A 27,566-nucleotide genomic window follows, 5' to 3' on the forward strand; every position below is an offset into this window, starting at 1 on the left:
CTGCCATCATATCACTGACAAAATAATAACAAAGCATGGTTTGGGGAAAAAAGCAAACAGGTCTGTAGGAATTGTTTCTGCTTCTTGAACGTTATCTCCTGTAAGCTGGAGGTCTTCACATGTGGCAGTGGGATCATGCAGTACTTACCCTACTCAAGAACTGCTTTCCACTCTATGTTTCACTTTCCCGAAGGGTGAAAAAAAATAAAACAATTCCCTTGCTTGGCACATAATCTCTAAATCTTATAAGCAATGGAAACAATTTTTCAGTCCGAGCAGATTGGCAGTTGAGATCATTGGTTTTGCATACTGTAGGGAGCTAAACATTTACCTTATTAAAAGACTGCCCTCCAAAACACAGTGCAGTTAAATAAACTGTTACCACTGTAATTGTTTTACAAGCATACTGCTGATAATATTATGAATTACCACTAATGTCTAGTTAGTAAATTAATACAGGAGTATCATTTAGTGTTAATTCCAGCGAGTTTCCTGAAGTTAAGTATATGAAGAGGGATTAGTTTCCTTCAAGACTGAAATGTGCCTAAGAAGAAGGAGGGTATCACACACAGCAGTGCAGAAAACAACGCCATAACGTGGCATGCCGGGAATAGTTTGAAGTTGTGTGCCTTGTCTGCCTGAGAACTCACCAGCCCAGGAGCTCGGATGAATAGACTTTGGGCTTCAAATGAAAGAGGTGGAAATAAAGATGACAGTAGGACATTGAAGCAATTTTATTCCAAGATCTTATGAACCCTGTTCTCAGACGGATTTTTTTTCCTTCTTAGAAGTCCACTCATCTAAGGTCCATGAGGTCATTGTCACCCTAATGTTTATTAATAATACCTTAATCAATTAGTAATAAGCCATAATTGATAGCAGCTTTTATCAACTTTGCTAGATTATCACCCGAGAGTTATCCACCGCAAAGATTTAAATGCTTCATTTTATTTTTAACTTTCCTTTTTCTCTATTTCAGTAATGTCAGGCAAAGATCTATGGTTTTACTATATGAACAAATGATGGGGCAGAATAATTTATGACTTTGACTCCAGTTTTCAGGAAAGCTATTTCCAATCTTCACCTCTGATTTGGTTTATCAAAAGCTACTCAAACTGACAGCAGAGTTACTCACAAGTAGATGTTTTTTTACTATACCTCAAGGAGTGTTAGACATAGTCTATTTCCAAAATCTAACCTGTCTGCCAAGAAAGCCTATTGCAGGTTGAATAAATTAACTCAACAAGCGTTAAGACCTACAGTTGTAGTTTTGGATTGTAGGCCATTGGGTGAGTATATGAATAGGAGGAAAGCAGCAAGGACCTGTTGTAGCTGTGGGTCACCCTAGTAAATGATACTACTAGGAATATACTGAAGACCTGTGATAGGGACACATTTCAAAAGCTTTCCTTGGATTGACAAGAGCTAGAGACAATTTGACATAGTTCATTGTTTCCTTGCATACAAACTGGGCAAAAGACATTTAGTTTAGGGAGGTGCCTAGTATGAACAACAGTGCCATGAATGGTTCGACTCTGGTGCTCCTCTGAGACTTGTGGATATTTACAAACTTTCCTTCCATCAGTAAGTCCTAAAGGCCACAATGAACAAGAGTGTGCACACTGCAACTAGTCATTTCCCAGATCTTTGAAAGGCTAAACTATGCCCAATGAATTTGACACCTTGCAAACACATTAGAGATATGGATTCAATGGAGCAATGTCTGTGTGCCACCATGTTGAATTTCAAGTGAAGATTTTTGCTTCAAACCTTCGGACTCCGTGCTTTCTTTTTATTAGAAAGAAGGAGCCAGGGCCCATTGTTAAAATCACCACCACCACCCTTACTCTCTTTGCAACTGAAATTCCAGGAATCAACTTCCTCCCCTTGCCAGTCCCATCTAGAAGGCAGAAGTTTCTCCTACTGAAGAAAGAGTCATTGTCAAGCAGCAATCCAGAGGTCCCGATATGCCAGGGAAACAAGGAAAGGAGGAGGGTACTCGGCAAAGAATGCAAGCGTATCTTACCTTAGCAGCTTAACTGCATACTTGTTTTAAGGACTGTCAGTCTGGTTAGCAATCACTCAGTGAAAGGATGCAGCCGAGCTTGGCACTGACAGATTGCCAAAGGGGCGTCCCACTTCCCTATCACAAAAGAAAATAAAGAAAAGGAGTGATGTAAAGTGAAAAGTAGCAAATTCGCCAAATCACAGCAATATGCGGAGGTCAAGGGAAATTCAAGGGGGGTGGGGGGAGGAAGGTTAAAGATGAAATCAGATCTGGGGTAGGAGAAATGACAATCTATCCTAAAGGAAGGCCAGTGGTGACATGGGGTAGACAAGAAGCTAAATACTTCATGGCGCTGGGATCGTTCATTTTCATCAGATCAATAAAAGCTTATATTTATCAGGATTCCAAGCAGCTGCCACTTCTGACAGCCTACACTTTATTTTCCTCTTTCCTTCTGCCAGATCAGGGCAAAGAGAAGCAGAAGAAGAAGAAGAAGAAGAAGAAGAAGAAGAAGAAGAAGAAGAAGAAGAAGAAGAAGAAGAAGAAGAAGAAGAAGAAGAAGAAGAAGAAGAAGAAGAAGAAGAAGAAGAAGAAGAAGAAGAAGAAGAAGAAGAAGAAGAAGAAGAAGAAGAAGAAGAAGAAGAAGAAGAAGAAGAAGAAGAAGAAGAAGAAGAAGAAGAAGAAGAAGAAGAAGAAAAAAAGCCACTTTTAATGCTATTTACACCTGAAGTCACAATTCCATTAAGAGGACCTGTTTTGTTAAAGAAACAGGAATTGATATTATTATATTGGCAGGAGCTGGAAACTCTCTTTGTTCTTCTCCCCATGTTTTTTCTCTCCTTTGCAATCCAGACTCAGCAAGAAGATTTTCTGACATTAAGTGCACTTTTTGGGGGGTGTGGGGGTGGCGGTTCAAACTTACCATTTACAAAAGAGAAGAGAAGCTTGCTGCTAAACAGTTACTACTCTAATCATCTGTACAACAATATTTGCTATCAGGCATTCTAAATAGATTATCACCAGTCCATCTGTGTCATTATTGATTTATAAGGCTTTAAGCGGCTTTAAAATGGAAGCTTTCCCACTAAGGGGGTTTCTTGTATAAATCAGAAGCATACTCAAATATAGCAGCCATCACTCAAGAAGAGTGTCCATGTGTGCACATGCACATATTGTGTATGTTTGCATGTGTGTGTGTGTGCATTTGTGCATAGACACACACACAAGTACACACACACATAGATATTCATTTGCCACCCCTTAACTCATAATAAGAATGAGAAGATGATAAATTGCTTGTAATATACTGATCCAAACCAATATGCAAATTTTGGTGTTTTTTTTTTTAAATATATGACTTGAGTAAAAAGAGGCATCATTAACATATGAATGCTCTATGCAAATGATGGTGACAGAGCAGATGTTGCTGCATGTAATTGACCTATATTGAGAATTGCATCAGAACCCTTAACTCTATTAATTCACTACCCGGTAACTAGATATTGTCCCCCCCAAAAAAGTACATTCTTTGAAACCATACACTGGAAGTAAGTCTGAGAGTTCCAAGGATACTAAAACAAGGTCATTGTCACCCGTATTTTGCTGTCATCTGCATTCTGCTCCTTATGGATGACATCATCAAGTGCTTGTGTAAATCGATCACTTAATAGCATTTAGAAAAATACTGCAGTAGGGAACAGGTTAGGGGGAGAATTGTCCCAGTTTTTATTCTCTCTTTGGCAGAAATGTCATACCTCTTAAATTGAGGGTTCTTTTTTTTTCTTCTTTTTTTGCATGAGTGCACTGTGAAACACACAGATGCCATTTTATTCCCTGTCTTTATTTCCCCCCCCACCTCTTCTTCTCCGAATGACATTAAATTGTATTAACTAGCCTTTTGTCCACAGGGCACAGACCACCCTGTATATGATAATGTATTAATGCCCCCACATTCTAACCACTGAGCTGAAACATTTGGAGACTTAGAGGAGAAGTATGAAGCTTCATTGTGTGTGTATTGCCTGCTAACAACTGTGACACATACTAATAGAAACATACCAAATAAATTACTGCTTTCAGGTCTACCAAGCTGACATTTCTCTGCGAGGGACAATTTTATATTTGTGGCACAGAACAAAATTGCTTCATATGAAGCTACTGTGGATTAGCATAAAAATTAACACTTAAATTTCAGCTTATTTTCTACCCTCTCTTCCTGCCACAACAATCAATTCCTCTTATAAATCTGATTAGATTTTATGATGCTTATTATTCAAAGCATGTCTCAACACAGCATCCACAGAGCTTGAAGACTATTTGTTTAAATGTGGGAGGGGGGGGAAGCAGTAGATAAATCTATAGGTATTTTTTATTACCCCATTCCTAACCAGTTTCTTTCTCATATTGTAACATCAGTAATTGATTGCACACATTAATTAACATGTAAGGTAGAATTTCTGCATTATGCATGATTTATTTTCCTATCTAGTTAGTAGCATTGTCTGCTGACCTTGGGCTACTAGGACATTGGACTCGTTTTGGGTCCACACATAAATGCCAATGTTCATTCCCCCGAAAGTTATTAATGTCAGATATGAAATGAGATTTTTGATTTCACCTGCTTACTAAACCACAAAAGCAGTTGCTCCCCACAAAGCAGGCTTAAAAACCTGGAAATCTGAAAATGATCAATTGCTGAATCTAGTACAACTATATTCAGGAGGTGCAATTCGGGAGGAGAGAATTGACAAATACACTAAAACAAGTCCGGATTAAGATAAATAAATAAACAAACAAAACAAACAAACAAATAGAGGGGCTGTCAATTAGGAAAACCATGAACAGTGGACATCATAGATAAAATGTCTACCAATGTACATACAAAGTCTCCTACTTTGCATGATGACAGAAGCCTGACCTGACAGAATGCCAAGTGGTTGGATTGATTTTTTTTTAAAACCTGATGTTAAATTTTTTAAAAAAGCTTTCCTAACCATTTAATATTTTACACTAAGAAATTACCTTAACACTGCATATCAAAGCTCCAGCACAAGCTTTGATGTCCATATGGCGCATCTATGTTAGCAGAAGGAGCACTAGAAGTTACCTTTCATTGTCAGGTTCTGTGTCTCACTCTACCACAATATTGTTGACAATGACTAGAAATGAATCTCTAAAACACCAAACATGTGTTCTACTCCTGAATCAATTTCAGAAAACTGGGGGGGAGGGGGGGGAGTTGTGAGAGATCTGGAAACTATTTGGATCTGCATAGCCTTCTTTGTCCCTTATTTTGAAGGTGGGGAGGCTCTGTTTGAAGGACTGCCTAATTGGTGTTCACTCTACAAGCAACCTCCTTTAATTTCCTTTTCCAACTGGAATTATGCAAAGCCCATCACAAGACTAAAATTCCCAGCATGGAAAACATCTATTCAGAATAGAGAGTAGAGTAGAGTAGAGTAGAGTAGAGTAGAGTTGAATTGAATTCTTTATTGTCATGATTGGACATGCAAGGAATTTGTCTCAGTTCATATGCTCTTAGTGTACATTAAAAAAAAATACATTCATCAAGAATCATAAGATCTAGCCAGTTTGAGAATGATTGGAGAGAGGAACGATCCAAGCCACCTTCTTGTAGCCTGACCATTAGTGATCCACCTAACAAACCACCTGGTTTTGATCTTCATCACTCCATCTGGACAAAATTAAACAGAATTAGGTGTGATAGTGGATGAAGTGCCTCTGCCTTTTATCAATGGGGATGGAAAGATTCCCCTTGTTGTGGTTGTGATGCTGATGTGCAAACATATTGTGCAAGATTATCCCACGATGTGCGTTACTCTGGTTCCCGAGAAAATCTGCAGGAAACAACACCAAAGACGATTGCCTGAATAGCTGAATTGTACATCCAGTTATGAGGCCCCGTAGATGTTTTTGTATATATAATTATGTGGATTGTGTGTATATGTTTACTCTTCTTCTGTCATGGTCTCAACATACATTAAATAAATAAATAACAGGGATTATCATGAGGAGATCAGAGGCCCATTGTCCTTAAATGATGTCACGTCTCCCATATTCATTCAATTATGAGCATTTTCTCTTTAAATAATGAGCAGGAGGTTTATCTCAAAAAGCGTTGCCCAATAAAGCCATCAAGGGAGTGTTGCTTCCCTCTCTGTGACCTATTGAGAAGCAGAAATATAGACATTATCTGAGGCTTGATTATCCTCAAAATTTCCTTTTCAACAGAGAGTTATTTTGAGTCCAAATGTATCTAGCTTTGCCTCCAACCCAATGGATTGTGTTAAAGAGCCATCTGCTATCAGAAATTTTGCATCCATGAAAGTACTCACCAACCACACTCATAATAAAGGAGAATGGTTTAGATAAAAAGAGGCTGAGAATTAGCTCTACATGCTCTGACTTTTAGCTCTCAAAAAGACCTCTATTTTTGTCAATAGTATTTCAAAGGTATGTATTAGAGGGGAGGAATCTTAGCTACTTTACCGCTGTTCAAATCAGTGGGAACCATGCAACCCAAAACGAATGCAATGCTTTAAAGAGAAACAACCAATACTTATTATTCATATACAGTGGACATTTTTTTCAGACCCCCATTTTTACAGTTGTTTAGTTCCCACAGGAGGGTTATTAGTGACTTTTATGACTTTAATCACTTGCCAAAATTGAGGTTGAGAAAAAATCCCTTTCACACCTCTGCCATTCTGAAAACAATGCTCTGAGAAACTCGACGCTGGATGCAAAGCTGATGGGGACTGACAAAGCTGAGCTGCCCTAATTTGGGACCCCCAGAATTTGCTGAGTGTCAACTCCCAGAATTCTGAAATAGGCTGGACATTGACTGGGATGATTGGGAATACTGGGAGCTGAAATCAGACCAGTTCAGATAATCAGAGTTGGAAGGGACCTTATAGGTCAACTAGTCCAACCCCCTACCCAAGCAGGAAACCCTACACCATTTCTGACAAATGGCAATCCAATCTCTTCTTGAAGGTCTCAAGTGATGGTGCTCCCACAACTTCCAAAGGCAAAAGCTGTTTCACTGGTTGATGGTTCTCACTGTCAGAGAGTTTCTCCTTATTTCCAAGTTAAATCTCTCCTTGTTCAGTTTCCATCCGTTATTCCTTGTCTGGCCTTCAGGTGCTTTAGAAAATAGCTTGACCCCTTCCTCTCTGTGGCAGCCCCTCAAATATTGGAAGTATTGGAATATCCTGTCTCACCTGGTCCTTCTCTTCCCTAGACTAGCCATGCCCAGTTCCTGTAATCGTTCATCGTCTGTTTTAGCCTCCAGTCCCCTAATCATCCTGGTTGCTCTTCTCTGCACTATTTCTAGAGTCTCAACATCTTTTTTATAATGTGGTGACCAAAACTGGACACAGTACTCTAGGTGTGGTCTTACTAAGGCTTTATAGAGTGGTATTAGTACCTCACTTGATCTCGATTGTATCCCTCTATTAATGCAACTTAGGATTGCATTAGCTTTTTTGGCTGCTGCTGCACACTTTTTTGGCTCATATTTAGCTGGTTGTCCACTAAGACACCAAGATCCCTCTCTCACTTACTGATATTGAGCCTGGTTTCACCCAGACTATAGGTGTACTTTTGGTTTTTCTTGGCTAAGTGTAGGACTTTACTTTTCTCCACATTGAATTTCAGTTTGTTAGATACGGCCTAGAGTTCTAGTCTGTCAAGATCCATCTGGATCTAGAGCCTATCTTCTTGAGTGTTAGCTAATCCTGCCAGCTTAGTATCATCTGCAAAGGCAAAAAAAATCAGGTGCAACTCATTAAACAACTGCCTTCCTTAGCAACAAAAATTCTGGGTCCAATTGTGGTAATAAGTAAGGGCCTAAAGACCTGGCTCGGCCAGTTGGCATGGGGCCCCAATGGAGGAAAAACACAATGGAGGTGGGTTGATTGAATAACAAGAGATCCCATGTCCCCCAGTTCTGCCCCCCTCTCCTCACACGTCTTTGATTTTAATTTTTGGTTTTAATTTATTCAGGTTTTAATGATGTAGTTTTTAGGTCTAAAGCCACCCAGAGTTACCTTATGGTAAGATGGGCAGCCAATAAATGTTATAAACAAACAAATAATAAAGGACTGCCTATATGGTGATGATGATCATCACCTATTCTGGAATTATTTCCTTACTGTATTGCCTTGTGCAGGTATGTTCCTCTACATCACAAGTGTCAAACTCACCATGTCACATTGTTGTCATGTGATGTTTTGTGGTGTTTTCCCCATTCGCGAAGCTGGGTTGGGTGTAGCCTGCGTGTGATTCATCCAGCCCGTGGGCCACTAGGTTGACATCCCTGATGTACATAAAGAAGAAACCTGGTTAAGGAAAAGCATGTTGCTTTTTCTTCTAAAAATATCACCAGGATTCAACATTTGGAGAATTTTGAACTATTTTTTTTTATCAACGCTGCAGTGTATGGAATCTGAATTAGCTTTTGTGTTTTCCTACCTATTATTTGTATATTTCTTTACTGCTTCCCCACTGTTTATTTCTCCACCTGACACTGGTTGCAAACTACGAACCAATTACTTTAGAGCAGTTAGTGGAATAAACCTCTCTGTTCTCTAAAAAAAGAATTGTAAACGGTGACCTTTTGATTTTAAATATAAACCTATAGATAAACCCTTCAAATCCTGTGATATAAGGCACTTATTTCAGAAAACCTAAAATCTGTAGTGATGGAGTTATGCAGTTTATATTATCACAATATTCTTATTACAACAAGCATCATATTCAAACAAAATACAAGTACATTTTTATTGGTTTTCCAAATAAGCTTGCAATAAGATGGTTAAAATTTGATCATAAGCTTGGAGAAAGTTCTGTTTTATTTTTGGCAAAGCACTGTTCGTGCAAGTTTCAAGTGACTGATTGTCCAAAGAAAGACAATTCATTGTTCAGTTTCTTGGACACAAAGGTGTCATTGTCTTCAGTCTTATTCTCTTCTCATTCTAAAATATCCTATTATTTATTTTAAAGAAAACATAAATGACCATAACAATAAAATCTAGCTACTCTATAATCATGTATTTTATACCTAGCCAAATTCCTTTCTCAACCATATGAACATCTTATCATCTGAATAGTAGTTAAACATAATGGCTTGTTTGTATGGTCCACAATTGTTTCAGAACGTTATTTCATATTTTATGTTTTAACTAATTCTCTGCTGGGATTGACAAATGTTTTAATCTTTGCAAACTGCCCAAAGTTGTGTTTTAAGATGAGCAGCCATACAAATCTTTTAAGTAAATAAATAAGCTCACTCCTAGGTGGCTTTCATTCTTAGAATATTTATATAGTGTTTCAAGAGAAATACTTGAGCTAAAACATCATGAGAGCAGCCCTGCTAAATGAAAGGATATCTGAAATGCTGGTCAACAGCTTAAGTTTAAATCAATCAAGATAAAAAAAAATACAAATGGTTACTAGACAACTCAATTTTGGATTGGAAATTCAAGTTATATTGAACAGAGTTGGACTGCATATGGATATAGGTAGTCCTTGACTTATGACCATAGTTGAGCCCAAAATTTCTGTTACTAAGTGAGACAGTTGTTCAGTGAATTTTGCCCCATTTTACAATCTTTCTTGCTGCAGTTGTTAAGTGAATCTGGATTCCCCATTGACTTTGGTTCTCAGAAGGTCATAAATGGGATTACATGACCCCAGAACCCTGCAATCATTATAAATGGTTGGTCAATGGCCAAGCATCTCAATTTTGACCATGGGCATGCTGCAACATTTTTCAAAGTGTGAAAAAAATGGTCCTAACTCACAGATGAACTCCCAAGTTGCTTCAAGAGCTCTCATGGAGAGTGCTAACAACCAGATGACTGCAAAGAAATATGATCTTCCCATTCTATCAGAACTAATCCTTCCATTACCTGCACCATCCTGTCAGAACTGATGAAGCTTCTTGAATGAGAAGCAAAATGTCTTTTTCTGGGAAAAAAAACACGAAACAGTCGTTGCGTTTTGAAAAAGCATCTTTGTGATATCTGAAAGGAAGGTTGAGGAATGATGGATTAAGGGACCATCTAAACAAGGACCCATAGGTCATAGACTTAACCCCATCTAAGCTATATCTTCAGACCATGCTTTGCCCCTTCTTACAAGTGGATTCCCTTACTTACCATTCTAAAGGGAAATTTAGGTGTGTGTGACATTTATAACCCAGAAGTTTTTCATTTTTATTGCTGTGGGTCAACTATTTCTGGAAGTAATCAGACTAGTGGTTGTGTTAGGAGGGTGTTCAACTTGAGTATCTTTATTTGAACCTGTTATGAACACTTCTGACACCATTCCGCTAATGTGACTTTAGTAGGTTAATGCAATTTCTCTATTTTTATGTAGATCAGTTAAAAGTAAATTAATTAGACAACAAAAAGAGAAAAATGTGTAAATAAAGTAAAGGCTTAGTTATACGGACAATTTCACAGCCAGCCCAGAACACTTTTTTAAAACATAAGATTACCACTAAAATGATTATACTCAAGATCAGGAAAGATAAAGCCTTTTTTGATTAAAAAATACAACAGAAGAGTAATTTGATTATAGATATAATCAGATAGTGCATTCTGGAGGAGAACAATGCCTGAAACTACATAACTTGCTGCCTGCATAACTGTGATTTGCACATTTAAAATGATAAATTTAAGGCTATCAATACTAAATCAATTCCAGGAAGAGCAGATAAAACTGGAATAATTCATCATATCACTATATTGAAAACACAAAGAGGACACAAAAGTAATGGAATGCTTTGACTTTAATTTGGTTTTAGGTTTTTCAAGGACAATCCTCCCTGCAAGAGTTTAAAATATGCATTTTTTTTAAAAAAAAATCATCCTTCAGCACATCTGATCCAAACATACTAATGATTTTTATTGGTCAGATCTTGAAAGCAAGGTTTATTTTAATGGGGTAGGCATTAATTAACCCAACATGTACTATCTTTCAGTGTATCTGGCCAAGTACTTTCATTTACTCGTGTTTATTGTGAAATGTTTGCATTCCCAACATTGGAAGCCCACACACAGATTATTTCATACTTCTCCTCAGAGCACTTTACAAAAAGTTAAAAGAAGTTATTGTTTTTGATTAATGCATTAAGAAAAGCCCCGAAACCAGATGCTGAGAAGAAATGCATTCTTCGTTAAAACGTCGAAACGGCATTCATATGAAAATGAAGTGCTTAAACAGAAGTTATGCAGGCCAGCTTTTCATCGTTTTAGGTATCCCACAAAGAATTAACTTTGTCCATTTTGGCACATAACTCAACAAGAGACTTTAAAAAAAAAAACACTTCACCAACATATTTAACTGTAACAATTATATTTTTTTTAAAGAAAAAAAAACTAAAATCTCACAGTAGATAAACAGATATGTGGGATAGTGTGTTACAGATGGGAATTCTAAAGCGGTGGTTGTCATCTTTTGATTAAGAAAAGGAAATGATTTCACTAAGAAGACATTCCCTCTTGTGTTGTTTTGTTTTAACCGAGTTTGTACTTTCCACTGAACTGGACATATTTATTGAGTCTCATAAGTTACTTCACAGTTACCAACATCACTGTAATCTCAACAAACTATCTTTTTTCTTGCCAATTATCTAAATATCATAACTATAAAATATCTTAAAACATTCTCTGTAGTGTAAACATCTTAGCTACAAAGTCTTAAGTGTAAACAGAACGATGCATCAGAATGATTTTAAGCGATGTTATAAAAAAAAACCTGCTCTTAAAAACTAAACAAAAAATGTAAAGCTTCCATCTGGTTTATGATTTTTCCACTGCAGAAATGCTGCTGTGTGCCAGTTGAGTGAACCATAGCTTACTAAAGAGATTGCCGAGGTCACAAAGAAACAAAGAGCAAGACTTTAATGGTTACAGTTTTCTCTCTTTTATTTCTCACACATCAGTCTGATGTGGCTCAAATAGAATTAATACTGCAGCATAGAAAACCCAGACAGATATATATAGATATATAGATATATATGTGCACAATCTGTTTAAAAAGGAACCATTTGCACAAGGATTAATATTTTGCAAGAAGTGTCATTTAAGTAATTATGGTTGATTCGTTTGCAGCATCTAAGTGTGTTGTTATCACCCAACCGAAGTGAATTTATGCCTTCTTTACAATCTGTACACACATAGTTAAATATAGATAGTAAATTGCAGATGGGAGGAAAACAGGAAAACAACTTTGAAGTTCTTTTTGGAAGTCTTTGGATAAGTTTTGAAGGAGTATTAATTTAGAACTCCAGAGGAACAAGTTTTCCCTATCCCATAAACCCATATAAAGGAAGAGCTGGTGGCATGGCTAGATTACCTCCAAGGTCCTTTCCAACTCTGTTATTCTATGTTCTATGTTCAAATCAATATGTTATTAGGGAGGGATATGACCTCTTTTCATTCCTTCAAGTTTCTTCTTAAAATCCTCCAGTGATGGAGCACCCACAATTTCTGAAGGCAAGCCATTCCATTGTTCTCACTGTTAATTCTAGGTTGTATCTCTCCTTGATTAGTTTCCATCCATTGTTTCTTGTCTTTCTTTCTGGTGCTTGTTTGGAGAATAGCTTGATTCCCTCTTCTTTGTGACAGCCCCTGAAATATTGGAACACTGCTATCATGTCACCCCTAGTCCTTCTTTTCACTAGGCTAGATATACCCAATTCCGTTCTTCAAATGTTTTCCATCTCTGCCCAGGCCATCAACTTACCTCTTTATTATTTTACTAATGGTGTTGTTTGCAGGATCTCTTTGCCAGGATAGCAATTCCAGTTGTGAGTATGGGTTGAGTTGTAATTTGCCACTCTTCCACAATAGTCATACTTGTGTGAGAAGTTTCTTTGCATATAAAAGGGTGGATGGCTAGAATTATTCTTATGCACAGAATCTTTGTGCATATGGATGAAAAGTCGTTTTAACAAGGAGTTGGATCATTTTCTTGTGCACCTACTCCCTTGTTTTATTATGCTGCAGTTGGATCATTTTGTGGGGGACATCCTTCATTTAGTTTTTAACTAAGTCAAAAATACAGTGTTTTTTTTCCCTCTCTTTCTTTCTGAAACTGCCAGGAAATCATAACGTTCCTATAAGCAAAGCCAGATAATTTCAGATCACTTTTTTAAACACATAAGGATCTATGTCTTATGGGTGGTTTGTTATTTCAATTAAAAAATATCAAAATTTCTCTCCAAAATAGCCTTTTCTAAATATAATTGAATAAGGGAGAAATTGAACTGACATATATTTTGTTTGGGTCCTTAAAGATCTGAACTTCAATCTCTATGCACTGAAAGGCAGTAATAACGAAAAGCTGGTAATAAATGTTTATAAATGATAAATTAGAATTCCCAACTGTCTTTTTTCTGAGGGGTTTTCATGTTTAATGGACATATTTTATAGCATTAAATTGGTCTGGTAGAGATGAGTAAGAATGTTGTGCTTTTATTATGGATATCTTAAAGTTTCCAAACTTTTTCAGACAAAGGAAAAAAATCTATCTATCCATCCATCTAATGCATATACATATAGTTCATGCCTAATATACATACAAAAACACAAGTAATGCCATCTGGAAATCAGGATTCATTTGTTTTGCTATCCAGGCCAACATCTACATTTACTCAGAGCATTTACTAGTAGACTAAACGTCACAAAAGAGGGATGGATTTTAAATTGAAAAGGAAAGATTATATGAAAAAATAATCTTGTAGAGTTTTTCTCTTCGATTACACTTTTTTTTTCTCAAGAAGTAAAATTAAAAATACTCCTCAAGCCATCAGAGGCTAACTTTCTCTTCCTTCAACCTTTGCCCCAGCATTGAATATAACAGTTCTGAAAAACCATTTTAGAGATGTCTCTTTTAAGAAGAAAAAGCATCATATGTCTGGAAATACACACACACACACACACACACACACACACACACACACAATCTTCTAATTGGAAAATCAAGGCAGATATGGTATCCAGAGCCTAATCAACTAAAAATGTGTCACACATTACTAGCACAATGCACAGTACCATTTTCTTACCTGGGACATATAGGAACTATGGTCTTAGTAGTCTGTACACACGATCCAGAGACTAGGCTTCACATATGGAATCCCAATTCAGACAAGAGTTGAAAGCAGGCTGCTTAATCACTCAATTTTCCCATCTGTGAAAATAGAAAAAAATACTAATTGGATTAAAGGAAGGGAAGACTTAGGTTAACAATTACTCAGTTTAGTAGGTAGAGGTTTACAAAGCTTAGGACTGCTTGTAGGAATGCTGCAATGGTCCTTAGTGTGAAAAAGTCATAATTTCACATGGTCTATAAATGAACTGTTGTAAGTCAAGGACCAACACTATTGGGATAAAAGAGAACACAAAGAAAAGTGTTTTTTCCCCACATAATTTTTTTCCATGGCAGCCGTAGCATATGCAGCGATTAAAAAGAGGTGTTTCTTTTTTTAAAAAAAAAATGTTCCTCCATTTAATTTTTACTTCCGCACCCCAAATACATAAGAACTTGTATAATCCAATTCCCACGTTGTTTGCTCATACAAAGAAACAAGACAGTTCACTGCTACAGCAACCATTCCCTCTCAAAAAAGCAAGAAGCAATACTTTCACTGGAATTTTTGCAATGCTAGATGGACCTCCTTTGAGTTGAGTTCAGCATAACCCCCAAATTCTTACTTGCAGCCATGTGAACTTTTCAAAAATTCATTATGTAGTAGGTGAACGTTTTTTTTCTTCTCTGTAATTTATTTAAGTCAGATGTGTTTTGTATTGAAATCTGCAGTTCATAATCTTTGTTAATTATACGAGACATTCCATTCAAAGAACAAACTGAAAAATAATCCCTCTCTATCTCTCTCTCTTTCTCTCTCTCTCTCTCCCCACACATATCTACACAAACATACACGCACATATACATTAATATGTATATATAGAGATACACAGAGAGAGAAAGAAATGCATATAGAAGTTCAAAATTTGTGCTGGGTTTGTTCTTTTTTTATGAGTTATGTGCTATTGTTTGCCCTCCTAATTGGATGACTAAGTATCCAACATTGCAGAAATGTTAAATTGCATATTCAACTTGTCATTCATCCTGCCCTTTGTAGGGCATTGGATAGCTATTGAGCGCATCCAATCAGAGGAGCCATATGCCATCCATATAGCCAATCACAAGAGGAGGAACTGTAATCATGCAGGCAAAATCAAGTGGTATTCATCAGAGAAAATCTGCAAATGATTCTGGAATGACATTTCTGTGATCCTTTTCCAGCTATGTTGCCAAAGTGAAGAAACACAATATTGAAATGTTTCCTATAAAATATTGATTCCTTCGTATCCTCATGTGAAGAAGTGAAATTCTCTCCCTTTCCTAAAATGTGCAGCAGAAGAGAGAATTTTAGCAGTTTTACACTCCTGCTCAGCATCTCAACTCTGCCAAAAGAAATTATATTCTAATGCAACTCGGCGTCTCTGGTGCCTTCCATTGTCTCAGAGTTGACAGCCAGGTTGGGAAATAATTCATGGTTGGGACTCTTATGTCTTCTTTTGCATTTGGCCACCCTAAATTCAGATATAACATGCCTGATTCTATATATTATGTGTGAGTGCAGCTGGATTAACTGATTCATCCTCTGGTAGAGAGGGAATTCTCAACACTGCACAAAGCTTCACACCCTTTGCTTAAAAACCTTAACAAAGAAGAGTCCTCCATCTTCTGAAAAACTTGTTCTCTGCTTGAACTGTATGAAGTTTAAAAACTTCTCATTGATATTTAGCTTAATATACTTTTAGACAATTGTTCTGGTCCAACTTTCAGCTCCTTCATTTTTGCACAACGGCCCTTCAAATATCTAGAAATGACTTTTTTGTGGCAAAATAGTGAAGAAGCATTTTCTCCAAGTAATCCAAGCTGAGCTGAGGCCCACATACCAATAGAAATGGAATAGACAGCTTTACTTAATTGATATTCTTGTTCCAAATGCACAAAATCAAACTTTTGATTTAGGGATCCAGAATCAAACACAGAATGAAGTGGAAACAAAAGAAGTCTTGAGAGAAACTAAAAGTTCAAACCATTGAATACCAAACACAATAGAATATGAGTTGCAATGAGACCAGAAGAATTGTCAAAGCAAAGAAAGGGATGAAAGCTAGGTTAAGTGTAGTTTGAGTCATCCGTCTAAACACCAGGAGACTGTGAATTCTAGTCCTGCTTAGACACAAGGTTATCTTTGGGCCAATCATTCTCTCATCCTAGGGATGCATGCAATAGCAAACCATTTCCAAGATCTTGCCAAGAAAACTGCAGGAACTTCTATAGACAGTTGTCAGGAATCAACAATGATTCAAAGGAACAGAGAGAGAGAGAGAGAGAGAGAGAGAAAGAGAGAGAGAGAGATCTTCAATTTGCATATATACAAAAACAACTGCAAATAATTTCCATAAAACTTCGGAGCTTCTCTTTCTCTAACAAAGTTTAAGAATCACTGATTTGTTTTGCTTTGTTCTTGACAATGTCCCTTTATCTGACACTATTGACAGCTTCACAGCTCAAGTGCATCTGGAGTTATAATTGCATTTTAAAAAATGATATGAAGGTCTGAAATTAAAATTCAAACCCTAGAATGTAAAATTCTAGGATTAGCCATCCATCTACAAATGTTTCACTTGGTAGAAACCCTATTGGAGAGACATACACTGTATGTCAGAGCCAAAAGCTAGTGACTAATTTATTCCCAAATTAGTCTGTCCATATTCAAGGCAAAATAGATCAGTAGGTGATTTTTTTTCCAGGATTGTTTGAGATGAATTGTCTCACATAGCAACCATTTAAATAACCCACAATAACCCTGAGCAATTCCGGACTTTGGGGGGAAATTAAACAACAGCAGGACATTATATTGGCAGAGTGTATCTACATAAGAAAAGTTAAGAACATGGCAAACTTCACTTTGTTCAAAAAGAAAGCAGATTTAAAATAATGAAGGCAAACCACACAATGATAGAGCATTTGAAATTCGCTTTATAGGCAGGTCCACATTCATTACACATAACAGACTATATATCCCACAAACAAAACATACTAGAACTTTAATTTCTTTGCACAAACTGGCCACTACAAATTTCCTCAGCTATACCTGTTGCTAAGCAATGTGGAAATAGGACTACTAATTAGGACCACGTTCTAAATCACCTTTGATTTTAGACATATTTGTCCTTCATATTCCAAAACACTCAGACCCCTTCCCTTTTAAAAAGAGGGGCCGAGGCTGGGTGTTCAAAGCAGATACACCTAGGAGGTACCTTCAACTACCAAACTGGGTCGTATTTGATAAGTGTACCAACTAAGTAATAGGTCATAAAGCAGAAATGGTGGATTGTATAGGGCTAAATATATAATGAATTTTAAGGGATACCTGTGCAATTGGAGATGGCTAATAAAAGGTGTTCGCGTAGACTCTAGAAAGAGTGAAGAAAAGAGCAACAAAGATAATTAGGGGACTGGAGGCTAAAACATATAAAGAACAGTTGCTGGAATTGGGTATGTCTAATGAAAAGAAGGACTAGGGGAGGCATGATAGCAGTGTTCCAATATCTGAGGGGCTGCCACAAAGAAGAGAGAGTCAAGCTATTCTCCAAAGCATCTTGAAGGCAGGACAAGAAAGCAATGGGTGGAAACTAATCAAGGAGAGAAGCAACTTAGAACTAAGGAGACATTTCCTGACAGAACAATGTGGAACAACTTGTCTCCAGAAGTTGTGAATGCTCCAACACTGGAAGTTTTTAAGAAGGGACTGGAGAACCATTTGTCTGAAGTGGTGTAGGGTTTCCTGCCTGACAGGGGGTTAGACTAGATGACCTCCAAGGTCCCTTTCAACTCTGTCCTATTCTATTCCTATTCTATTCTACTATGAATGTCCTATTCTATTCTATAATGAATGGAATTATCCTAGGAAATATATTTTTAAAGGGCAGAATAAAAACCATATGTAGAAAGTTTGAAAATGGAAGAATATGATAATATAATGGAAATGTAAAGGCAGTAGGGCCAGTACTAATTTTTTGAACTTTCGTGTGTATTTAGTGTATAATTCTCTCTCTTGAACTTTTATGAGCTTTCTCTACTTGTCCTTCCTTCCTTCCTCTTTTTCTTTTCTTTTCTTTCTTAATACAGCAGCAGCAGCATTACTTTGCTAGCACATTTATCATATTTCACTGGTTCGGGTCACTCTAATGAGATTCGTCAATTAATTGTTTGAAAGAAAGCATATGAGCAGTGTGTAGAATCTTTTGCTATTGGGTGGGATTAGAGTGTAACGGGAGAGCTCTGAACTCCAGCTGACAGCACCCTTCACTCTTTATCAGCATTGCTAAAGCTTAAGGGAGTTGTAATTCAGGAGGTCTGGCCGCTTATGCTACCTGTGCACTCGCTACTGTCAGGTGCGAAGAATCAGGATCACACATCACATTCCAGTTAATTTATTGTACATGACTATGCACAAAAATCTAGTGTACTAATGGTTAGCACTAAAGTGGCGAAAGATAAGAGTCAATGGAATTCAGGGGGGGATGGATTTAGATCATTTGTGGGAATGTAACAGTTCTAGGGTGATTCCTCTCTTCACTCCATCCGCAGGCTTTGCCGGCTTTTCTCCTATATTTAGATGAAGTGCTGTCAGGATCTCCACTGACATATTATACAAAAGTGTTCCTCTACATGCAACTCAGCAGGCATTCCCTTGCTTTAAAGGATAATACATCTCTAGAATGAGGGAGTAATTTCACAACAGGCAATGCCGGCATGACTTCATGATGGCAAAGATGCATTGGGTAGAAGGTCGACTAAGAGAAAGCAACTAAAAGAAATCTGGATGAAAAAAAAAATTGCCCCGGCATTCCTCATCAAGAAGTCCATTTCAAAATCTACTTTGAAAAGTCCTTAAATTAGTCTGTTCACGGTAATTGTATCATCCATTCTCAAGTAAGATTCTATTAGTTGCCCCGTTCCTTTTAACCAAACAAAAACTCTATTAACATGATTCACTTATAGTTTCCATATATAGATATTATACTCCAACGATTTTTTTTCCCTGTTCTTTTTTCTGAAATTGCTGTTAAGCCTTTGTTTATATTTATTTTTACCTCAAGGGCGGAGTAGGCATAGGATTATTTCAGACTTTCTGTGAAAGATTTTCAGCGAACAGAAGCAAAAAAGAAAAAGAAACTACTTTCTACAGACAGATTGCTTTTAACCTTGCTCTCTGATCTTTACAATTACATTCAGGGAGCCTAGTGAAGAGCAAGGCTATTCTGCTGTTAATTCATCTAGCGTCTTTCCTTTGGGAGCTTTGATTAGATCTCAAATTTAAGAGATTTAAAGAATTGCTGGGCAGTTCTAAGGGAAAGACAGATTTTGCTCACTCCCAAATCATTCAGAAAAAAAAAATATTCAACCCAGTGAGAACCAAGCTCAATAAAGCAAGGCTTCATCACTAGCAAAGCTGCCTGCCTTGACAGAAAATTTATTTCCCAAAGAAAACATAGGAATAAAAAAAAAACTACTTTATTTCATAATACTGTATGTCTATGCCGTTGTTCCAAAAGTGCTTTTTCAAAAGACAACTGGACTTTGGTTTTTCCCTGAAGACATTTCACTTGTCATTCAAGAAGCTTCTTCAGCTCTGACTGAATGGTGGAGAATGGAAGGGTTTATATTCCTGGTAATCATCTGGTTGTTAGCACTCTCTGTAAGAGACGTTGGAGGCTTATCTGTGGCCTCGGGGTCACTTGAATAGTGCAAATGCGTGTGGAACCTTCTTGGAACTGCTGAAAGGAGTTTCCCCAAGAAATTCATCCACTTCCACCATCCACCAATATGTAACTGAAGAAGCTTCTTGAATGAGAAGTGAAACATTTTCAAGGAAAAACAAAATCCAGTACAAAATCCAGTTGCCTTTTGAAAAGCACCTTTGGGACAACCATGAGCTGGATGACTGAGAATCTCCATACACATTTGTCTGTGCAAGTTTCATTTCTGCTTATTACTCTATGATAACTATCCTTTATCAATTCCCGTGAGCGAATAAACCATAGAGGGACAAGAAAGAAGCCTTCGTCGCAGTGGTGTGGGACTCATTTTTTTTTACTACTGGTTCTGTGGGCGTGGCTTGGTGGGCCTGGCAGGGGAAGGATATACTGTAAAATCCCCATTCCCTCCTCAGCCCACTAACCTGCTTTCCAGCTCTGTTCTTCTGTGGAGGGCAACTAAAGAAGATCCAGCCGATCAGCTGGGACTTGGAAAGCAGAGAAGAGATGGGGGTGGGGCCAGTCAGAGGTGGTATTTGGCAGTTCTCTGAACTACTCAAAATTTCCACTACTGGTTCTCCAGAACTGGTCAGAACCTGCTGAATACCACCTCTGCTCTCTCGATTACCACCAGCATTCAGGCATCCCACCAGTAAAGATAACACCACCTGAAAAAAATTCCTTTCACAGAGGCAGCCAGCCACCTCGGTGATCTCTGGCTAACATGTGCCATACAGTGGTGGGATTCAAAAATTTTTACTACCGGTTCTGTGGCCGTGACTTGGTGGGCGTGGCAGGAGAAGGTTACTGCAAAATCCCCATTTCCTCCCCACCCCACTAACCTCTTTCCAGCTCCGATCTCCTGTGCAGGGCAACCAAAGAAGACCCAGCCGATCAGCTGGGATGCGGGAGGCAGAGAATAGATGGGGTTGGCGGGGCCAGTCAGAGGCGGTATTTGCCGGTTCTCTGAACTACTCAAAATTTCTGCTACTGGTTCTCCAGAACTGATTAGAACTTGCTGAATACCACCTCTGGTGCCATACGCTAAATAAATAAACTCCATGATAACCATCCTTTATCAATGGGGAAGCCAGATGCACTTAACAATCATTAGTAACTTAGCAACTGCAGTGATTCACTTAACAATTGTGGCAAGAACGGGTGTAAATGGGGCAAAACTCACTTAACAAATGTTTCACGTAGCAACAGAAAATTTCGGCTCAATTGTGATGGTATGTAAAGGACTACCTGTGTCTATGGAAGTTGTACTAGGCACCTCAGGGTCTACCAACCCCAGACAACCATAAATATTTTTAGCCTGAGAATTCTAGAAAGACTAGTTTTGGGGTGATTGTGGGATTGGTATGATAGAACCATCAAAACTGTGGAATTTCAGGCTCCCGTACCCAATAATACTATTTCCTGCTTATTAATTCAATACATGAATTCTGATTTTTACATTGATGGAATATAAACATATTACCGCTTGCATTTTTTTTAAAAAAAGAAGTCTTCTTGTGGGTGGTTTTTTTTTTCCATTTTAGTTCTCATTGTTTTAATTTAATTTAATTTCCACATGTGTTTTTCCAGCGTAGCACAGCAAATTCGGTTATCAGAAACATGTGGGGTGCCCATGCTGTAGAGCAGGTCAGCTCTGCTTCTATTCTAACGGCCTGTCTTTATCAATTTAATAAGCTTCAGTTTGCTGGGGAGACATTCTTGGGACCCTCTAGAAGGACACAAGTTAGATTCAGTAGAAAACCCTCCCTAAGCATTAGCACCAATAAGGCGGCTTGAATTTATAGGGCCCTCCTGAACCACAACATGGAAAGTTTAACTGGTGCAGAAATATGAACATGAGTTTTGGGGAAAGGCAGAAGTTCAAGCGAATTAAAAAAAAAAAAAGGAAGGAAGGGTTGTTCAGATGTTTGCTGTTTAAAAAGAAAAAAAAATGTTCTAACATATAAGCTGTTAAAAAAAAATGCCAAACCATAACATGGACTCATCTGATCCAAACACCCTCAGACCCTTCTTTTCAATGAATGGAGTTGACTAGGTCAAGAAGCTAGACTGGGAGGGTCCAACTCGATTTCATGGAGGGCCGCATCAAAGTTGGGAGCGCCATGGCCAGGGTGGGGCATGACGAGGTTGGGCATGGCCAGCTCAATGACTGCAACAGCCTCCTACACTCCTCTGCCAGTGAAAATGGAGTGTGTGGCCTCCCTAGGCCTCCATTTTCACTGGCAGAGGGCTGCAGGACAGTGGTGGTATTCTATCAGTTCGGCTCGGTTCTACCAAGCCGGTAGCGGCGATGAGCAGCGGAGACCAAACCGATTCTCTCTCCCGCTCTGCTGTTGGGCCTGCCTGCCTGCCTGGACTCCCATACTCACCTTTATTTTCTTCTTTTGAAGTGCAGCTGCTTTGCGCGGCGCAGCAAAGTGTCACGTGGCAGCTGCTGAAGTGACCGGGAGAGTGCAGGTTTGCGGGAAGTGAGTTGGAAAGCCTCTGCACCTGCATAAATGCCCCCGAGCTTGCACAAAACGTGCCTTTGGTGTGTACATGCATGCAAAGTGTGTGCGCGCATGCAAAGCATGCCCACAAAGCCACGCCCACCGAACCAGTGGTAAAACTTTTTGAATCCCGCCATTGCTGCAGGAGGCCATCATGGCCTCAAAACAGAGCCCAGGTGGGCCTTGTGTGGCCACCCTGAGCTTCATTTTCACTGGTAGAGGCACCTCGGGTCAGTCAGTTTCCAGGGCAGCCCCATGGGCCAGATCTAAGCACTCTATAGGCCGGATCCAGCCCCCTGGCCTTGAGTTTGACACCCCTGAACTAGACTGTTTTAAAATGGTTTCTCTCTGGAAGGCTGGGAAAAATAATACAACCTAAAGTAGCAGTATCCTGAAAGAGTCCTGTTTTTTTTTTTCTTGATTGTGTAAAATGATCAAATCCTAACGCTTAGCAGAACTCAGAATATGCTTCTGAGCATATTGGACTCCCATTTGGCACTAAACCATGGTTTGGTGCACAAATCATAGTTGGTGGGTTTCATGCACGTTGTGAAGTTATAAATTTCCGCTTACAAACCACAGTAGGCAGATTGCACAGCATACTGATCCAAAATTAAATAAAACTACATAATGCTTTAGTGTGATATCTGAACTAAACTTCAACTCAAAGCAGAAGAGCTGCTGTTTCTCTCAATCTGGTGCTGGATGCCACAGATCTAAATGTGCAAATTAATCTTTAGCCCCTTATGACAACTTGTTGTCAAGTTTTATGCTACCAAAAAAAAAAAAGATATGAAGCGACGTTTTGAATAACTTAAGGATACTGTCCAGGTTTCTTGGAGGAACTTGGAACACGGTGGCCCCAAGAAGAAAACAGAACAAAAACTATGTTTGAGCTCGTTATGAGCGGTTTGAGTTTCAAGCTAGAAAAAATTTGCAGCTAGAAAAAAAAATAATAATAACAAGACAGTATAATGTGAAAAGTTCCCTCTTTTGGAAACAATTTGTCCATACATAAAACAGACAAAAGAGGGATAAGGGAATCGAGCTGTAAGGGCTGTAGGTATAAACACAAACAGCTTTGCTGCAGTTTGTTTTTTTTCTTTTTTCTTCCAAAGACGCCCAAGATTGATTCAGGGAACAATTATGGCAAGGAAACGTCATGAGATCTTTGTCACTGATCTTTTCCATGCAAAGTCAGCGTGCATGTGTGTTCAATTCCAAGTGCACAATTGAAGACCGATGTGGAGCAAATCCGAAGTGCAAAATGAAAAAAAAAAAAAAACCAACCCCTGAGCATCCCCCGAATCCCATAAGAAGGAATGTCTGTGTAGTCATAGTTCCACTAAGCAAAGAGTTATTATACAATTAGCCACTGGTAGCTTGCAAAATGGAACCAATGATTAATTCACCAGTTCCCCTCTCTCGCTGCCACTCTGCGTATTTGAGGAAGGAGTGAGAATTTCACTTAAGCCCGAAATACAAGTTCAGCCAAACTTTCTTTGCAGAACAGGTATTTCATATTTGAAGTGAGATTTGGCTCATGGGCAGAGTCACTAAAAGTCTACTCTTTCCTCTAAAATCACAAAATCAGAAGCTCAGTTGTTTTCCAGAGGAAGGAAGAGAGTGAGGATGATCCAATCTTGACACAACGATTATTGGACTGAATGAAATAGGAATTTATCCTGGGCTATTTCTTTTCAAACACTATTGTGCTGATCAGCACTTCTACTCAGCAGTGAATCAACATTCATTTGTAAGAGAAATTGTTATCCACTTGATCACATGAATGATTTAACAAGGGCTGGAAGAACTGGAGGCATAACAAGCAACTGGGGGCAGGGGGGTTGGATGCACTGCCTTTGGAGAATTAAAGAATCCAAATAAATTACTATATATTTAAAATAGAATATTTAAAGGCCATTAACTTTGATTAAAACTTTAAATAAAAAAAACCTTTAAAAATGTAAGTTAAAAAGTATAGCAATGACTGCCAAATATTTTCATTTTTATTCAAATATGTTCTGTGTATGATGATAGAAAACCTAAATCCTAACGTGTGAAAATCACCCTTCTCCCATCACAACCATCATACCTCTAAAGCACAATAGTTTCTTGGAGATTTGAGCAGGAAAATGTGTGAAGGATGGGCAACTTCTCTTGCCAACTTTGCTATAACCTTTATGGATCAGAGGTGGGATTCAGCAGGTTCTGACCAGTTCTGGAGAACTGGTAGCGGAAATTTTGAGTAGTTCGGAGAACCAGTAGCAGAAATTTTGAGTAGCTTGGAATGCCATCTCTGACTGGCCCCGCCCCCATCTATTCTCCGCCTCCCAAGTCCCAGATGATTGGCTGGGTCTTCTTTGGTTGCCCTGCACAGAAGAACGGAACTGGTAAGCAGGTTAGTGGGGTGGGGAGGGAATGGGGATTTTACAGTATCCTTCCCCTGGAGTGGGGTGGGAGTGAAGATTTTGCAGTATCCTTCTCCTGCCACACTCACCAGGCCATGCCCACCAAGCCACACCACATCCACCAAGCCACGCCCACAGAACCGGTAGTAAAAGAATTTGAATCCCACCACTGTTTTGGATTTGCCTCTGGTTTATAAGACTTATTATCCACAAATTTCAGGCAAGGAAAAGGTTACTTTGACTTTGTTTAATGAAACATTTGAGGAAATTGGACTTAATTCCAACTAGAATGATGTTCCCTTTTTAGATCCTATACAGAATGCATATGATAAACTCGGCTCGATTAATAGTGAGTTGCTTTTCAAAAGAATACTTAGTTAGCCATGTCTTTTCATGGCTGAGAACTTTGATTTTCCATCAGAAATTCTCTCCAACATTATCAGCTTTTGTACAGATCACACATATGTGCTTGTTCATCTATGTGCACATATATACCAGTATTTTAGAATAACTATATTTTCCCCCTTTATCTTAATTAATCATGACTTTTGAATTTTATTTGCTGGCCTATGACCAATTAAAGACTGGTTCGATTAAACCAAGAGAGTTTTTTCTTAACATCCAATATGAAAACAAACACAGTCAGCTAAAATTTAAGCACTAGTGAAAACAAGGCACTTCGGACAAAATCCAGAGAATTTCAAATACATAGATATATTTGAAGTGTCTACACAGATACTTACAGGACAAATCTGCAAGGAAAATGAGGGCAAGGTTAGTCTAGCCTAAAGATTCAATGCTGTATTTGACTGTGGAGGAAAATTCTAAGACCAAGGAACACGTCAAAAAAGCAAAGTTGCACAGCACATGTTTCACACCCAAAGACACATATGGTGTTCTCTGGAGCTTGCATCGTAAGGAGGAGGCGTGTGAACCCTCCTATGCAAAACATGTGTCAGAGTAATTAATCACTTTGGCCATTATAAAGTTTTTTTTTCTTTTTATAAAATAAAACTGTAGAGATTGCACTTTAGTGTTTTCTATTCTTCCAAGAGGAGAATGCAAGCAGATGAATATTATATGACTTCTCTCATTCTTTTGTGGTTGTTGCTGGGTTGTTTTTTTTTTAATGTGCCCATCAATGAAGGTTGCCAGTTTAATTCAGTAGCTCAGGACTATTACTGTGAGATGCAGCCAGCTTATAACTTCTGGAGCAGATTAGTTTCTACAACACCCCAGATGTTGAATGGGAAATATAGTTCTTTTTCTCAAGCATGTGACAAGTGGTAAATTTAGACATCTCTCAATTAATTCAGTAAGCTTCCATTAACATTGCAGATGGGTATCTTAATAAATTGGGGGATTCTGTCAATATCATTTTTGACAATTTTCTCATCTCACTGATACAAATTTTCTTTTGCGCTGCTGTTGACAAATTCAGCAGCAAACCACATGAATATTTGCATGCATGTTGGTGTGTATGCAATGTGTTCACTTTTCCTGGCAATTTTCCTTCCTTCCTTCCTTCCTTCCTTTCCTTCCTTCCTCCCTCCTTCCCTCCTAGCCACCCCAACTCTATGATGAATTAAGGGATTACAAGGTCGTAAAAAGGGAGATTTTATTTGTGACATATCTGAATAAACATAGACCAGTATGGCATCAAATAAGTTAGTTTTGAATGCTAAGCCTTAATTTGAGAATCTCTGGGAAAACAGTGAGTGTTTCTGAGAGTGTCCTAGAGTGCCGTTCTTTTGTCAAGTATGCATGGCGGAGTGTGTGGCATGTTTACATTTCATATGACTTGGTTGCCATTCAAAAGGTTTCAAAACTAAAGGGAAAAGAGCGCTGCAGCAAACCTTAAAGAGCAAGGATGTAAATCCATCCCGATCCAAAATGTCAGCACTATTGAAGACTTAAAGGAAGCCAAATCATTCTGTCATACAAGGTATGACATCCAAAAAAATGGCAGAAATATTCCTTAAGTGTGAACGTCAAAATATATTTAATTAAAATCGACTAGAATCTATCTCCTGTCTTTCTGCTTGGAGGAAAAGAAAGTAGGAAAGCAAAGTCAATTCTACAGCTAAATTCAATGCTTAAATACAATTAAAATTTCTGTAGAATGCCTAGCTGTTCTGAAATTGACTAACCCGGCCATCAAAATATTGATAGTCATTGGTAAATGACTTCTGGTGTTTAATCAATGTTATTTTTTATCATCCAATTTTTCCTTCAAGTCAGATTTGAATGCTAAACTACATTTCATCAAGGTTGGTAAAATGTTTAGAAAGGACCAGATGTCAGAATATGGGGATTGCCAATATTACTGATAGAATCCAGTAATTTCTTTCCTGTCCAAAGGCAAAATAAAATAAAATAAAATTAAGAGTAATCTGAACTGTATCCATGACAATAGGAAATGTATTGTGGTATTAATGGCTACAAAAAACAATAAAATTATAAAAGCTATCACCATTTTTTCCAAGTCATCACTAAGGGCAGTGTTTTTCAATTTAAAGTGATTTTCACACCAAAACAAAAGAGGCTCTGTATTTTTAAGCTTTAAGTATCAATAAATTGTAGTGAATACTGACATATTCTTTGTTGTTTTCAACTATGTAATAGAGAATTATGCAGGGTAATAATGAATGTTTAAGCCTTTGAAAATGGAGGCACAATCTCTTTTTTAAAGAATGTTCTTCTGCTTGTTGCTTGCAGATGATACCATTTACAGAAGAGTTATATAAATATAGGTAAGTCC

At 38.1% G+C, this 27,566-nt stretch overlaps 1 protein-coding gene across 2 annotated transcripts in view; it reads right to left on the bottom strand.

Annotated features, from left to right (window-relative positions):
- ZNF536 (zinc finger protein 536) overlaps positions 1-27,566 on the bottom strand; it is a 322,579-nt gene that overhangs the window by 267,886 nt on the left and 27,127 nt on the right. For both annotated transcript variants that reach the window (XM_087940650.1, XM_087940651.1), the window contains exons 2-3: positions 14,106-14,230; positions 2,027-2,143 (exon numbers count right to left, since the gene is read on the bottom strand). The gene's annotated coding sequence lies outside the window, so the exon portion shown is untranslated. The remainder of the gene's footprint in view (positions 1-2,026; positions 2,144-14,105; positions 14,231-27,566) is intronic.

The sequence above is a fragment of the Pseudonaja textilis genome, chromosome 11, assembly GCF_049901715.1.
Source record: "Pseudonaja textilis isolate UNSWEBS1 chromosome 11, rPseTex1.2, whole genome shotgun sequence".
NCBI lineage: Eukaryota > Metazoa > Chordata > Lepidosauria > Squamata > Elapidae > Pseudonaja > Pseudonaja textilis.